The sequence below is a fragment of the Petaurus breviceps genome, unplaced genomic scaffold (assembly GCF_028583685.1).
Source record: "Petaurus breviceps papuanus isolate PSGF00001 unplaced genomic scaffold, PetGlider_PUasm1.0 90897, whole genome shotgun sequence".
NCBI lineage: Eukaryota > Metazoa > Chordata > Mammalia > Diprotodontia > Petauridae > Petaurus > Petaurus breviceps.
The window spans coordinates 1,541,713-1,554,658 of NW_027187374.1; the positions used below are offsets into that span (position 1 = coordinate 1,541,713).

The 12,946-nt window shown below is 40.0% G+C and overlaps 1 protein-coding gene and 1 pseudogene across 1 annotated transcript in view; both read left to right on the forward strand.

The window, feature by feature from the left end:
* The window catches only part of AGPAT3 (1-acylglycerol-3-phosphate O-acyltransferase 3), a 182,162-nt gene that overhangs the window by 78,713 nt on the left and 90,503 nt on the right, over positions 1 to 12,946 (forward strand). The window lies entirely within an intron of this gene.
* On the forward strand, positions 3,373 to 6,979 carry LOC138151398 (V-type proton ATPase subunit C 2 pseudogene; annotated as a pseudogene).

The following is a 12,946-nucleotide window of genomic DNA, read 5'->3' on the forward strand; positions in this document are numbered from 1 at the left end:
TTTGCCCAGTGGGGGAAGGTAAATTTGCAAGTGTGGGGTGATGGGTGGAACTCTCTTTTCCTAATTTGATCTAGGATAAAAGAAGTTAATACAACTGTATTGAGGTACCCTCTAGACTCAAGGGGGGAGGGACTAACCTCCTTTTGTAACTAACCTCCTTTTGTAAAAACAGGACCTGGTTTTCTGTATGGCAGATATAAACATTATGAGACAGGGTTTAACAGAACTGATAAAGTAATATGACTGTTTCTACACAAATTTCTTTCCTCTATCTTTTTAGTTTCAAACAAAAATCAGATAAAAATTTTGTTTTATCTAACACTATTTCTGGCTAACAACAATTATCCAAGATTTACTATGTAATAGAATTGTACCACAACTCAGGGAGACCACAATAACACAATGAAGTTATGATATTAGTTGAATTTTCAAATCATCACATGCAAAATTTATTGATAGAGAATTTAGGTTTTTTACTCCTCTGTTAAGAGTTGCAGAGGTTTTGTCTCCTCTTTTTAGATGCAAAGTCTGAATTGTGGATTCAGGTTGCCTAATAACTATGGGGCAACATGCTCTGCCCCAGGGCTTTGGTTTGTAGAGCCCTTTATCATGCATCCTCCCTTTATCTAGATTGAGGAGGGTGATTTAAAATTCTTCAGCTTGCTCTCCTCCAGTGATGAGAGACTTTTAAAGAAAGTTTTCAGCTAATTTAACCTATACTGTAAACTTCAGTGATTCCTAACAACATTTTTTTTTTTAGAAAGCAAAAGACTTTAACATCCAGTTACAGTGTGGAGAAGCTGGACAGCGTCCAGTGGCGCCAGTCTCCATCCTGTACTAGCTAGAGTTAAAAGCTTTTAAGTATTACTTTTTCAGATCTTTATATGTTCTAAATTTGCCTTAGTGCCAAATGAAATTAACCTTTGGGTGCATCTTGATACACACAACACTTTTCTCTTTTTAGATGAGGCAGCAGAATAGTTAAATGCTTGCTAGTCTGCCTCTTTAATCTGAGGGGAAAAAATTCCCTTTTTACTTTTTATTATTTTGATTAATATTATTTTTTAACAGCCTTTCCCACAATCAAACTTGGCCAGAGTTGGATTGGAGGAAAGGAGACCCTTAAACCTTAAAACTTCTGTTCATATTGTTCATGCAAGTAATTTATTTTTTCTAATTTTTATCCTGATATTTTTTTGTATCCCTTTTTGACTTCCTGTAAGTACTGTATAAAGACAGCTGCATTATACTTAATTCCTGATGTTAAACATATCTTTAATATATTCCATAGGGAAAAAGAAGCAGAAATTGGGAAATGCTGGGTTCCTTCTTTTTCTAGTTTCTCAGTTTTCTGTTTTCCTTCTGTTTCCCATTCTATTACACCATGCTTCGGAAACCCATGACAACAATGTTCTAAACACACTAAATAAAATTCCTCTAACTGTTCCTTCATAATAACAAACTCTCTTTCTTTCACTACTTTCTTTAATACTTGAAAATATTGTTCCTGATCTTTGAACTGTACCCTATGCATTTGACCCATGTTGATGGAAAGCTTAAAAATCCCCCTATCAGCCTGGTGGAAGAGAATGACTAAGAATTGATTGAAAAAAGTTCCCTTACACTGTGACTTGCGATTTTTGGATCTCCTTCTGCTTGTAAGGTCCATCTCCACTGTGGACCTTCCTTTCAGGTTCCTATGTTCCCCACATTGGGCACCATTTGCCATGGGCTGCTCAGTGTTCAGCACTTAGCATGATTTGGAGATGTGAATAAGAAATGACCAGGCCATGTGGGTAGTTCAAGGAAGAATGATGAAATCCATTTATTGATTCTTAGGACAAGATTTTTATAGAGCAATGAGACAAAGGAAGAGGACTCAAGTATTCATATCATTATCTTAGTCTGTCATATCCTGGAAGTAGCACAGAATAGATAATTTGATTAGGCCTTGTTATCTATGTGCCAAAAAGTCTTAGGAAAAGTCAGTTAAGTCCTTTCACATGCAGTCACATTACAAAGGATGCTCTTGAGAGCTGGCTTCAAGGCGAAGCCAAAGCTGCATCATCAAGTACATCTGACCACCTAAGAATTAAAATATTTTGATTTTGAACAACTAAAGTCTTGGGGGCAGAGGCTGTTTGTGTCATAACTCAAACAACATCCTTATAAGTGTAACCCATATCAAAAGAACTCAGGAGTTAACTTGAAGAAAGAAAAGTCACTTCTCAAAGAGGTCTTTGATATTCGGGTCCTCTGATACCAAGATAATTATCTGAAGTCCTGGCTCAGGCCTCTTTGGCCCCCAACAGTACTCTTTATGGCTATTTACTGGTCTGAGTGTGTGTATGTTATGAATGGAGCCTAACACATTGTGAGGGCTTGACAGTGTATTTTATTAACAAGGTGCTATAAGGAAATTTTAAATGCTGTTTATTGACTGAAACATCCCATAATGAAAAAACTTAGAGAGGATTTCAGTTGACAAAATTACTCCCAGTTATAGTACTTTTATTAATTACTATTTTTTTAGGTTGTACATGTTAGTTATGCAAAACATTTCTATAGTAGTTATATTGTGGAAGACTGACTATATTTCCCTCCATCCTATCCCACTCCCCACTTATTCTATTTTCTACTTTGACCCTGCCCCTTTTCAAAAGTATTTACTTCTAACTACCCTCTTCCCCAATCTGCCCTCCCTTCTATCACCTCCCCTTTTATCTCCTTCCTCCCTGCTTTCCTGTAGGGTAAGATACCCAATTCAATGTGTATGTTATTCCCTCCTTAAGCCAAATTCAGTGAGAGTAAGGTTGACCCATTCCTTTTCACCTTCCTGCTCTTTCCCACCATTGTAACAGTGTTCTCTTGCTTCTTTGAGATAATTTACCCTAATCCATCTCTCCCTTTTTTCTTCTCCCAATATATTCCTTTCTCACCTCTTAATTTTATTTTTATGTCCCGTCATATTCAACTCATCCTCTCCCCTCTATCTATGTATACATGTACACACATGTATATTTATACACATATATACCCTCCTATACATAAATATATATGTATATATGCATATATACATATGTATTCCCTTCAACTATCCTCATATTCTGGAAAGTCTCATGAGTTACAATTACCATTTTTCCATGTAGGAATGTAAATAGTTCAACTTTAATAAGTTCCTTATGATTTCTTTTTCCTATTTACCTTCTCATGCTTCTTGTAATTGAAAGTAAAATTTTCTGTTCAGCTCTGTTTTTTTCATCAAGAATTCCTGAAAGTGCTCTAGTGACCCCGGCAGCCAGTTGCGGGAGGCAGCCCTGCATGCCCCAGCCCTCCCTCCCCCTCCCCCAGCCTCCAGCAGTGCCCGAAGTGACTCCCCGCAGGGCCGGAGGTGCCCCCACCACAAAGCTGCCCAGGTGCATTGAACGCTTCGTCCAGAACCGGAGCTCGCGTCCTCCTCCAGCCTCCAGTTCTCTGCCCTCAGTCCTTCCCACACACCCTGGCATGCAAGCCCCCCTCATTCTATGCCAGTAACCTTGACTCAAAGGCAAGACTTCAAGCATGTCGTTAGAATTTTGGCTAATTTCTGCCCCTGGAGATAAGGAGAATTTGCAGTCTCTGGAATGGATGAACACAGTAATCTCCAAGTCTAATCTGTCCCACAACACCAAATTTGCCATTTCTGACTTCAAGGGGGGGACCTTGGATTCTCTTGTTGGTCTCTCAGATGAGTTGGGGAAACTTGATATCTTTGCTGAAAGCCTTATAAAGAAGATGGCTCAGTGGGTAGTAGAAGTTATGGAAGATGTGAAGGGCAGAGTTCATTAGAACCTGTTGGCCAATGGAGTTGACTTAACTTCTTCTGTGACCTGCTTTGAATGGGACATAGCCAAGTATCCTGCCAAGCAGCCGCTTGTGGCTGTAGTGGACACATTAGCAAAGCAACTGGCACAAATAGAAACAGACCTTATAGCTTGTACAGCTGCCTACAACACTCTGAAGGGAAACCTGGAGAATCTGGAAAAGAAATCCACGGGAAATCTCTTCACTTGGACATTAGCTGATAATGTGAACAAAGAAGATTTTGTGCTGGATTCAGAATATCTCATCACTCTCCTGGTGATAATTCCAAAGCCAAACTATTCACAGTGGCAAAAAAGATATGAATCTCTCTCAGACATGGTGGTACCATCGATCAATCAAACTGATTGCTGAGGACAACGAGGGAGGCCTTTTTACAGTCACGATGTTTCGAAGGGTGATAAATGATTTGAAAGCCAAAGCCAAAGAAAACAAGTTCATTGTCCTTAAATTTTTCTATGATGAAAAAGAAATTAAAACTGAAAGGGAAGAAATTACTAAGTTGCTTTCTGAAAAGAAGCAACAGTATCAAACTTCATGTGTTGCTCTTAAAAAGAGATCATCTACCTTCCTGGATCACATGGTTAAGGTGACCCCGATAGGGAACCTTGGTAGGCCTACTGCGGGGCAGATGGAGAGAGAAAAAGAGAGTGAGGGCGAGGGTGAGGGTCCCCTTTTGCGCTGGCTCAAGGTGAACTTCAGTGAAGCATTTATTGCTTGGATTCATCTAAAGGCTTTGAGAGTATTTGTTAAATCTGTGCTAAGGTATGGACTAACTGAATTTTCAGGCAGTGCTTTTACAACCCCACAAGAAAGCCACAAAACGTTTAAGAGAGGTTCTAAACTCAGTCTTCAAACACCTGGATGAAGTAGCAGCACCAAGTATACAGGATGCATCTGTGGGTATTCCTGGATTACAACTAAATAACCAAGATTATTTGCCTTATGTCTACTTTCACATTGACTTTAGTCTTCTTGACTAGCTTTTTAAGACTCCTGTAACCCTTTGTAACTCTAGGAATAGCCTTATTTCATGCCTTTATGTAATCAAATTAAACTGCAGATGCTGTCTTCTCTAAGTTAGAGGATTTTTACAAATAGCTAAACCTTCAAAATAGAAATTACTTTTTAAAAAAATGGCCTAGAATTTAGAATGTTACTTACAGAAATTACTCACAAAAATTAGTTATGGTTGTATTTATTTTTCTCCCATAGTCTTTGAAAAAAAAAAAAGAATGCCTGAAAGTCCTCTATTTCATTGAATGATAGTATTTTCCCCTGAAGCATTATACTCAGTTTTACTGGGTAGGTGATTCTTGGTTTTAATTCTAGTTCCTTTGACCTCCAGAATATCATGTTCTAAGCCCTTTGATCCCTTAATGTAGAAGCTGCTAGATCTTTTATTATCCTGATTGTGTTTCCACAATAGTAAAATTGTTCCTTGATGGATGCTTGTAATATTTTCTCCTTGACCTGGGAACTCTGGAATTTGACCATGATATTCCTAGGAGTTTTCTTTTTGGAATCTTTTTCAAGAGGTGATAGGTGAATTCTCTCAATTTCTATTTTGCCCTCTGATTGTAGACTATCAGGGCACTTTTCCTTGAGAATTTCTTGAAGGATGATTTCTTTTTTTTGTTGTTGTTATTTTATTTTTTTGAAGGATGATTTCTAGGTTCTTTTTTTGATCATGGCTTTCAGGTAGTCCAATAATTTTTAAATGATCTCTTCTAGATCTATTTCCCAAGTCAGTGGTTTTTTCAATGTGATATTTCATATTACCTTCTATTTTTTTCGTTTGGATCTGTTTTATATATCACGATTTCTCATAAAGTCATTAGCTTCCAGTTGCTCCAGTCTAATTTTGAAGGAATTATTCTCTTCAGTGAGTTTTTGAAATTCCTTTTCGATCTGGCCAATTTGACTTTTTAAGGCATTCTTTTCCTCATTGGCTTTTTGGACTTCTTTTGCCATTTGAGTTGTTCTACTTTTTAAGGTGTTATTTTCTTCAGAATTTTTTTGGGTCTCCTTTAGCAGGCCGATGACTCACTTTTCATGATTTTCTTGCATCATTCTCATTTCTTTTCCCAGTTTTTCCTTCTTGAGCTCCTCCATGGCCTGTGATTAGTTCATATTTTTCTTGGAAGCTTTTGATGCAACAGTTTTGACTTCATTATCGTCCTCCAGTTCCCTGCTTTGATTCTTTTTGTCCCCCAAAAAGGATTTTATGGTTTGATTGCACTTCCTCATTTTGCCAATTACTTGACTTTTTAGCTCTTTGCCACAGTAGAACTTTGTTTATAGAATGGAAAGAGCTTTGTCTCAAATTGCTGGGGTTTTAGCAGCTGCTGGAGCTATTAGTTGGGCACCCTCTCTGCAGCCCCCACAAACTCTGGCTCACTGGCCACACACCCCTGGACCACTACCCAAGTCCACAATCCAGATCCAAGCAGGTTAAAGAAAGAGCAATTACCCTCTGAATGGTCACTCAGTCCCCCTGTGATCTGCAGGCCAGAAGCTCTGAAAGCAGCCACAAGGAACCGCCGCCCCAGGGGCAAGGGCCGGGGCCAGATTGGGCTGTTCCTTCACCCTTACAACAGAGTTCCCAAATGACCTTTTATATTCTCTTTGGGTTGAGGATCCTGGAAACTGCTACAGGTGCTGGTGATTCACTCTTCTGAATTCTGTTCTGGCCTTTCTGGGTGCTGGTCGTGGGCCTCCCTAGGACTGGAACCACAGCTCACTGGGGACTGCATTTGGCTCCCAGCATGCTGTGATAGACCTTTCCTGTCAGCCTGCCAGGCTGCCTTCAGTGGGAGATTTGTTTTTCTGTGTCTCTTTGTGGGTTCTGTAGCTTTAAAATTTGTTCAGAGTCATTTTTTTACAGGTATTGGAGATGGTTGAAGCCAGAGCCTACACCAAGTTTGTGCTTTTACTCTGCCATCTTGGCACCACTCACCGTTACATATTAATTATTTTTAAGAAATAATTGAACATTAGTTTTGTAAATTCATTTTTGTAAGCTAGTTTTCCTGTGATTATATAATAATAATTTTCTTAATAAGATAATAACTTAACAATAATCATTTAATATAATTTTTTTAGCTTCCAAATAAAATGAATACCACTTCATGTAAGAAGTCTTTCCTTATCCCTTATCTTTCTTGTTAGTGTTCAATCCCTTCCCAAATTATCTTATTTTTTTGATTGTTTTACTGCTATATCACCTAGTAGAATGTAAACTTCTTGAAAGAAGTGACCCTTTTTTCCCCTTTTGTCTAGGTAACTGCATTGGAAGTAGTAGTTCAGTGTTTGTTGATTGGTTGCTTAAATACTTTAATTGTTTTGCTTGTCTAGTGGGATGATCATATCCTTTTTGGTCTACTCTGGTTTTTAAGGGAGTCTATTTCTTGGGAATGGTTTATCACTTTCTCTTCTAGGCCATTTATTTTCTTTCCTTCCACTTCTTACTTTTTTTTTCTTTGCTTTTTGGAGGGCAGTTGGGGTTAATGAGTTGTCCAAGGTCACATGGCTAGTTTTTGTGTTAAGTGTCTGAGGCCGGATTTGAACTCAGGTCCTCCTGACTCCAGGGCTGGTGCTCTATTCACTGCGCCACCTTAGCCGCCCCTGCCTTCCACTTCTTACTAACAGAGTTTTTATTTCATTTTTTCCTTGTTTCATTTCTTCTAGGTATCCATGTAATCCTTGTGGAAAATTCTTTATTTCTCTTGAGTCTCTGCTTACAGTTGTTGCTAAGCTACTCTTTTTTTTGGGGGGGGGGGGCGTTTTTATATATATATATTTTGGAGGGCAGTTGGCATTTAGCAACTTTCCCAAGGTCACACAGCTAGTAAGTGTTAAGTGTCTGAGGTCGGATTTGAACTCAGGTCCTCCTGACTCCAGGGCCAACGCTTTATTTACTGCTCCACCTAGCTGCCCAAGGGGAGGGTTATAGTTGAAATAATTTTTTGTATTGTGTAGTGTGTTTTCCTTGATTTACTCATCTCTCCAACTGTAGTTCCTGCATTCAGACTTTGTTTTAGAACCAGATACTGCCCCTTGCTCAACTTTTGGGTAGGATGGTTGGTTCTGTTTGGTGTCATCGTGGGTTACCTGGGATCCTGTGCCGACTTACACCTTCCAGGGTTAGGTCCCTTCAACTTTGATGTTCAGAGTCTTCAGGGCATTTTCTGGCATCTCAGAACAGTGTGTTATGTACTTTATAGTGTCTGGGCCTGGACTTTCCTAGTCTTCCCTTTGGAACTAGGCTGGTCTCAGTCTCCTTGTATTCTAGGGCAACCAAAGTGCCCGTCCCCATGGCTTTCTTCATAAGGGAAAGAGGTGAAGGGTCCCTGTATTATTGCTGTTTTTGTACACAGAACATTAGCCTGGCTTTGCTAGTGATGTCCTTTCCTAGTTCTCTGAGGTTTCTGGCTGACTGTCTTGCAGTTCTGGGCTACAAGTAATGAACTATTGTCATTATATTTCTCAATCTTTATTTTGTTTGTTGCAAACTTTAGGGTTTTGTTGAAGTAAGTATGTTGGAATGGGGCAGTTTGCCTTTGGTTCAGGTAGGTGTCTTGACTGGAAGTATGAACATATCCTTTCAGGCTTAGATAATTTACTTCTGACCACAAGGGGAAGTATTCTTACCTCTGTCTTAAGTAAAAATGAGTTCTTCTAAGCTTCCTGTCTGAGATTTAGAACTTTGAACCATCCTAGATTTCATTTATTTAACTTGTTTCTGTACCCTGATATTATCTTTTTGGGAAACTTTGCACATCCTAATATGAGTACTTCTTTTCAATCTTTGGAAATTTAACAGTTTTTGAAAACAGATAATTATTTTTTTATTTTAGGGAGTTCAAGCCACATTACAGTGATCTAGGCAAATATCAAAGAGTCTCCCATGTTGTTGCAGCAAGCACCCCAGTGTCCCCAGGGTGCCTGCTCACACAGGTTCTTGGATCTGCTTTGTTAAAGGAAAGCAACTCAAAATGGGTTAACAAGCTTACTTTAATCAGTCAGACATATATCGTTTACCTTGTTCAGGAGAAAAGGTCAGCACCCTGAACCTCAAAGTATACAGGCATAATTATCAAGACAGAAACATCAAGTAGACAGATTTCCAAACTGTTCAACCATTACATCCATACCCAGTCAACATCTGGGTTTCCACATTCTGGGTTTTTCAAAGCCGGGGGACTCTCAACAACGGCTTCCCAGAATTCAGATCAAATCACAGAATACTTCTCAAAGTGAGTCCCAAAACAAAGCTACACATCAGGGCTTATATAGCCTTCTCCTGGCTCAGAGAATGTAACAACCTTATTGACTCACTGGCCAATCAAGAAGTATCTACTGAAAAACAAGCCTCCCACCCCAGGCTTCAGGTGCACATTAGCCTAGGGGCAGGGAAGATCTTTAAAATTTACATTCTTATTACATTGTATCTACTGAAAAACAAGCCTCCCACCCCAGGCTTCAGGTGCACATTAGCCTAGGGGCAGGGAAGATCTTCAAAATTTACATTCTTATTACACATGTGCAGAACAATTTTCTAATAGGGAGACTTTGAAAATTGGTGGTAAAATGTGTAGTGAAGGCAGGGTGTTCCTTTTAAGAATCAGGTGCTCATTTTTTTTGTTGTAAGTGTTTTAAAATGGGCAAATTGAAAGGAAAAATTCCATGCCAATATTAATAATTTAGGAAGGTGTATTTCTTTGTATTAAACATGTTTATGTTAAACATAGCTTCCTGAATTATTATATCATTTGACACTTTCAAAATAAAATGCCCATGTCAAATAAAGACAAACTTGTTTAGTGTCCAGTTTATAATTTCTGTTTTTGTTGATGAAATTCAACTGGATACTTGGTTTGGAAGCCATAGTCTGTATTCATCAGTCATTCATTTGGGTTTCCTTGGCTCTACCTGGAGGGCAGAAACTGTTCTATTTTTGTCTTTGTGTCCCTATTACCTAGCAAAGTTCCTGCACATAGTTCCTAAACCTTCCATTTTTAGTGCCTTGGGCCCTCCTGTCCCCCTCCTTCCATCTTGTATCAATTTTATATATACATATACACATGCACACACATTTCTTGGTTTGATTGTAAATTTCTTAAGGGCAGTGACAATAGTGCCTGATAATAAATACTTAATAAATGCTTATTGATTGATTGATACAGAACCTATGTACTCTGCTTAGGTGCAATGCTTTTTATCTTTTTTTGTGTGTGTGTGGGAAACCAGGAAATTGAGATGATGAGGGAGATTATTTCAGACATCGGGAGTCTGGAGATGAAATGTCTTGTGAGAAGAACAGCAAGGAGGCCAGTGTGACTGGATCCCAGAGTACTCAGACTGGGTATTAGGTTGGTATTGATGAGAGAAAGTGAGGGGTTGTGATAGTAATGGAATATAAAGATTCCCCTGTATTGGCTTGGTTTTCAAATTGATTGTGTTAAAACCCAGAGCTTGTTAATCCCACCTGTGGGATGGACTTGTTGATGTGAAAAGAGAGTCCTGAACTGGGAGGAGCTGGTGACATAGATTTGGAGAGACAAGAGAGAGGCAGAAGAACTTTTTGGAAGCAGCACCTCGTGGAGGCAGAGAGAGACTGAGAGAATTGCTGGGGGCCACTTTGAATTGCCCTGGACTTTTGAGACCTGCCCCCTGAGCTGCCAAGGACTGAGGAGACATGGCTGTTTTGCTGGTACTTTGTCTGTCTGTTTTGATGTTGTTTTGCCAGATTTGTCCACTGGTGAAAGACAGTCCTTTTGTTGAAGAAGTCCTGGAAACTGGCTGTTGGCTAAGAGCTCCTGAGACTGTCCTGCAGACAGAGAGTGAATACTGTCCACTGGTGAAGGACAGTGCTGTTGTTGCAGGGGTCTGGAGACTGTCCTGCAGACAGAGTGAATACTGTCCACTGGTGAAGGACAGTGCCGTTGTTGCAGGGATCTGGGAACCTTTCTGTTGGTTCAGAAGCCCTGAAGAAGGATTTTCTTGTTGTATGTTTACAGAAATCCTGGGAGAGGGTTTTGCTAATGTTTTCAGGGGTTCTAGAACTGTTCTACAGACAGAGGATGAATTAATTAAGGGACTGGAAATGTATCTTGTGGCCTTGCTAAGCCTTGTCTCCCCAGGAACTAAGATTGCTGAGAACTTGCCTCTTTTGTCAAGATGAAGAAAAGACCTCCATTTGGGTACTAAGTGCTGTGCTTAAACTTGATGTAACTCTGGGGTAGATTCAATTGTGATCCAGGGGTGGGGAACTTTTGACCTTTTTGTGTTCTATGGTTGAGCAAATGAATGTACTTTACTTAGATTGGAAACTAATCTCCATTTGAGAAGAGGGACTTTATGTGGACTAAATGAAGGTACAGCCTAGGGGTGGAGTAGTATTTAGAACAGGGACTTTGTAATTGATTGAATGAATGGAAGGTCCTGGGGTGGGGTAGTACTTGGAGATTATTTAATCACCCTTAGTAAATGCTGTATTTTGAATGATGTCATATTTTGATCTTCTCTGTTCTTGGTTGGTCACTGAATAAAATGGAGAGCACCTATGCTGGTATTTTGAACCTTGGGAAGCTGCCTTTCATTGGCATTACATTACAGGGGTCTAAGGTGATAACCTAGCTGACCAATTTGGGTGACTGGGAGAATGGTGGTACCCTTGATAGCAGTAGGGAAGTCCAGAATGGGAGAGGGCTTGAGAGGATAGATGGTCTCAGGCTCCTTGTATTCCAGGGCAACCAAAGCCCCCATCCCCATGACTTTCTTCATAAGGGAAAGAAGTGAAGGGTTTCTCATTATTGCTGTTTTTGGACATAAAACATTAGGCTGGTTAATTATCAATTCCAAAGTGGGATCACTTACTAATAATAGAATTGGATTTAAGTGAGGTAGGTCTGTGCAACGTCATCACTTGCACTTTCTCCTCCAGTGACATCTGGGACCAGTGGCAAGATGTAGATCAGGACCACTGAAGATGGCCCCTAATGCTGCCTGTATCAAGTGTTTTGAATACCAGATGTCAAAATTGACCAGTAATGGCCAATTTTGGACATGTCAAGTTTAAGGTGTCTACCAGACATCCAGTTTGAAATGCCTAATGGTCAAATGGAGATGCAAGCCTGGAGGTCAGGAGAGAGGTTTGGCCTGCTTAAGTACTTCTCAGAATTTCAGTATACAGATGTTAATTGAAGCCATGGGAGCTATGAGATTACCAAGTGAAACAGTATAAAGGAAGAAGAGAAGAAGGCCCAGAACAGAGCCTCTTGGGCTCCTGCGTTTAGTGAAAGCATAGCCTGGATGAAGATCTGGCGAAAAACACAGAGAAGGAGAATTCAGAAAGGTAGGAGGAGAACCGGGAGAAAGCAGGGTCATGAATATCTAGAGAGAAAAAGGTTTTGAGGAGAAGAGAGTGAATCACAGTGACAAAAGGCTGCAAAGAGGTCAGGAAGGATGACAATTAGAAAAAAGGCTATTTGACTTGTCAAGTAAGAAATGATTGGATTGGGGTGGCTAGGTGGTGCAGTGAGTAGAGTACCTAGAGTCAGGAGGACCCGAGTTCAAATCCAGCCTCAGACACTTGACACAAAAACTATCCATGTGACCTTGGGCAAGTCACTTAACACTAATTTCCCTCCAAAAAGAAAAAAATATTAAGAAATGATTGGAAATTTTGCAGAGTAGTTTCAGGTGAATGATGAGATCAGACTGTAGAAGAGTCAAAAAGAAAGAGGAGGAAAGTGGAGCTGTGGCAGGGCTGCCCTAGCAGCAGCAGTGCAGTGGCATGGTGCAGGCCTTCTGCATTGTTGTTTCAGCCCAGGGCAGGATCTCAGGCCCTTAAAGTGGCAGTTGACTCTAGAAGAATATAAGAGCAGGCAGATATGGGGCAGATGGCAGGAGAGGGGCCAGATGTCCACCTTTGTGGTATTAGGAGAGAAGCAGATCATCTTCCCCCAAGAACTACCTCCCAGTGGAAAGGAATAGGCATTGGAAAATATAGTGGCAAAAGGCCAGGCCTAATGTATCCCATTGCTTACTTCAGTGTATAATTAACTGATTCCTTTATATT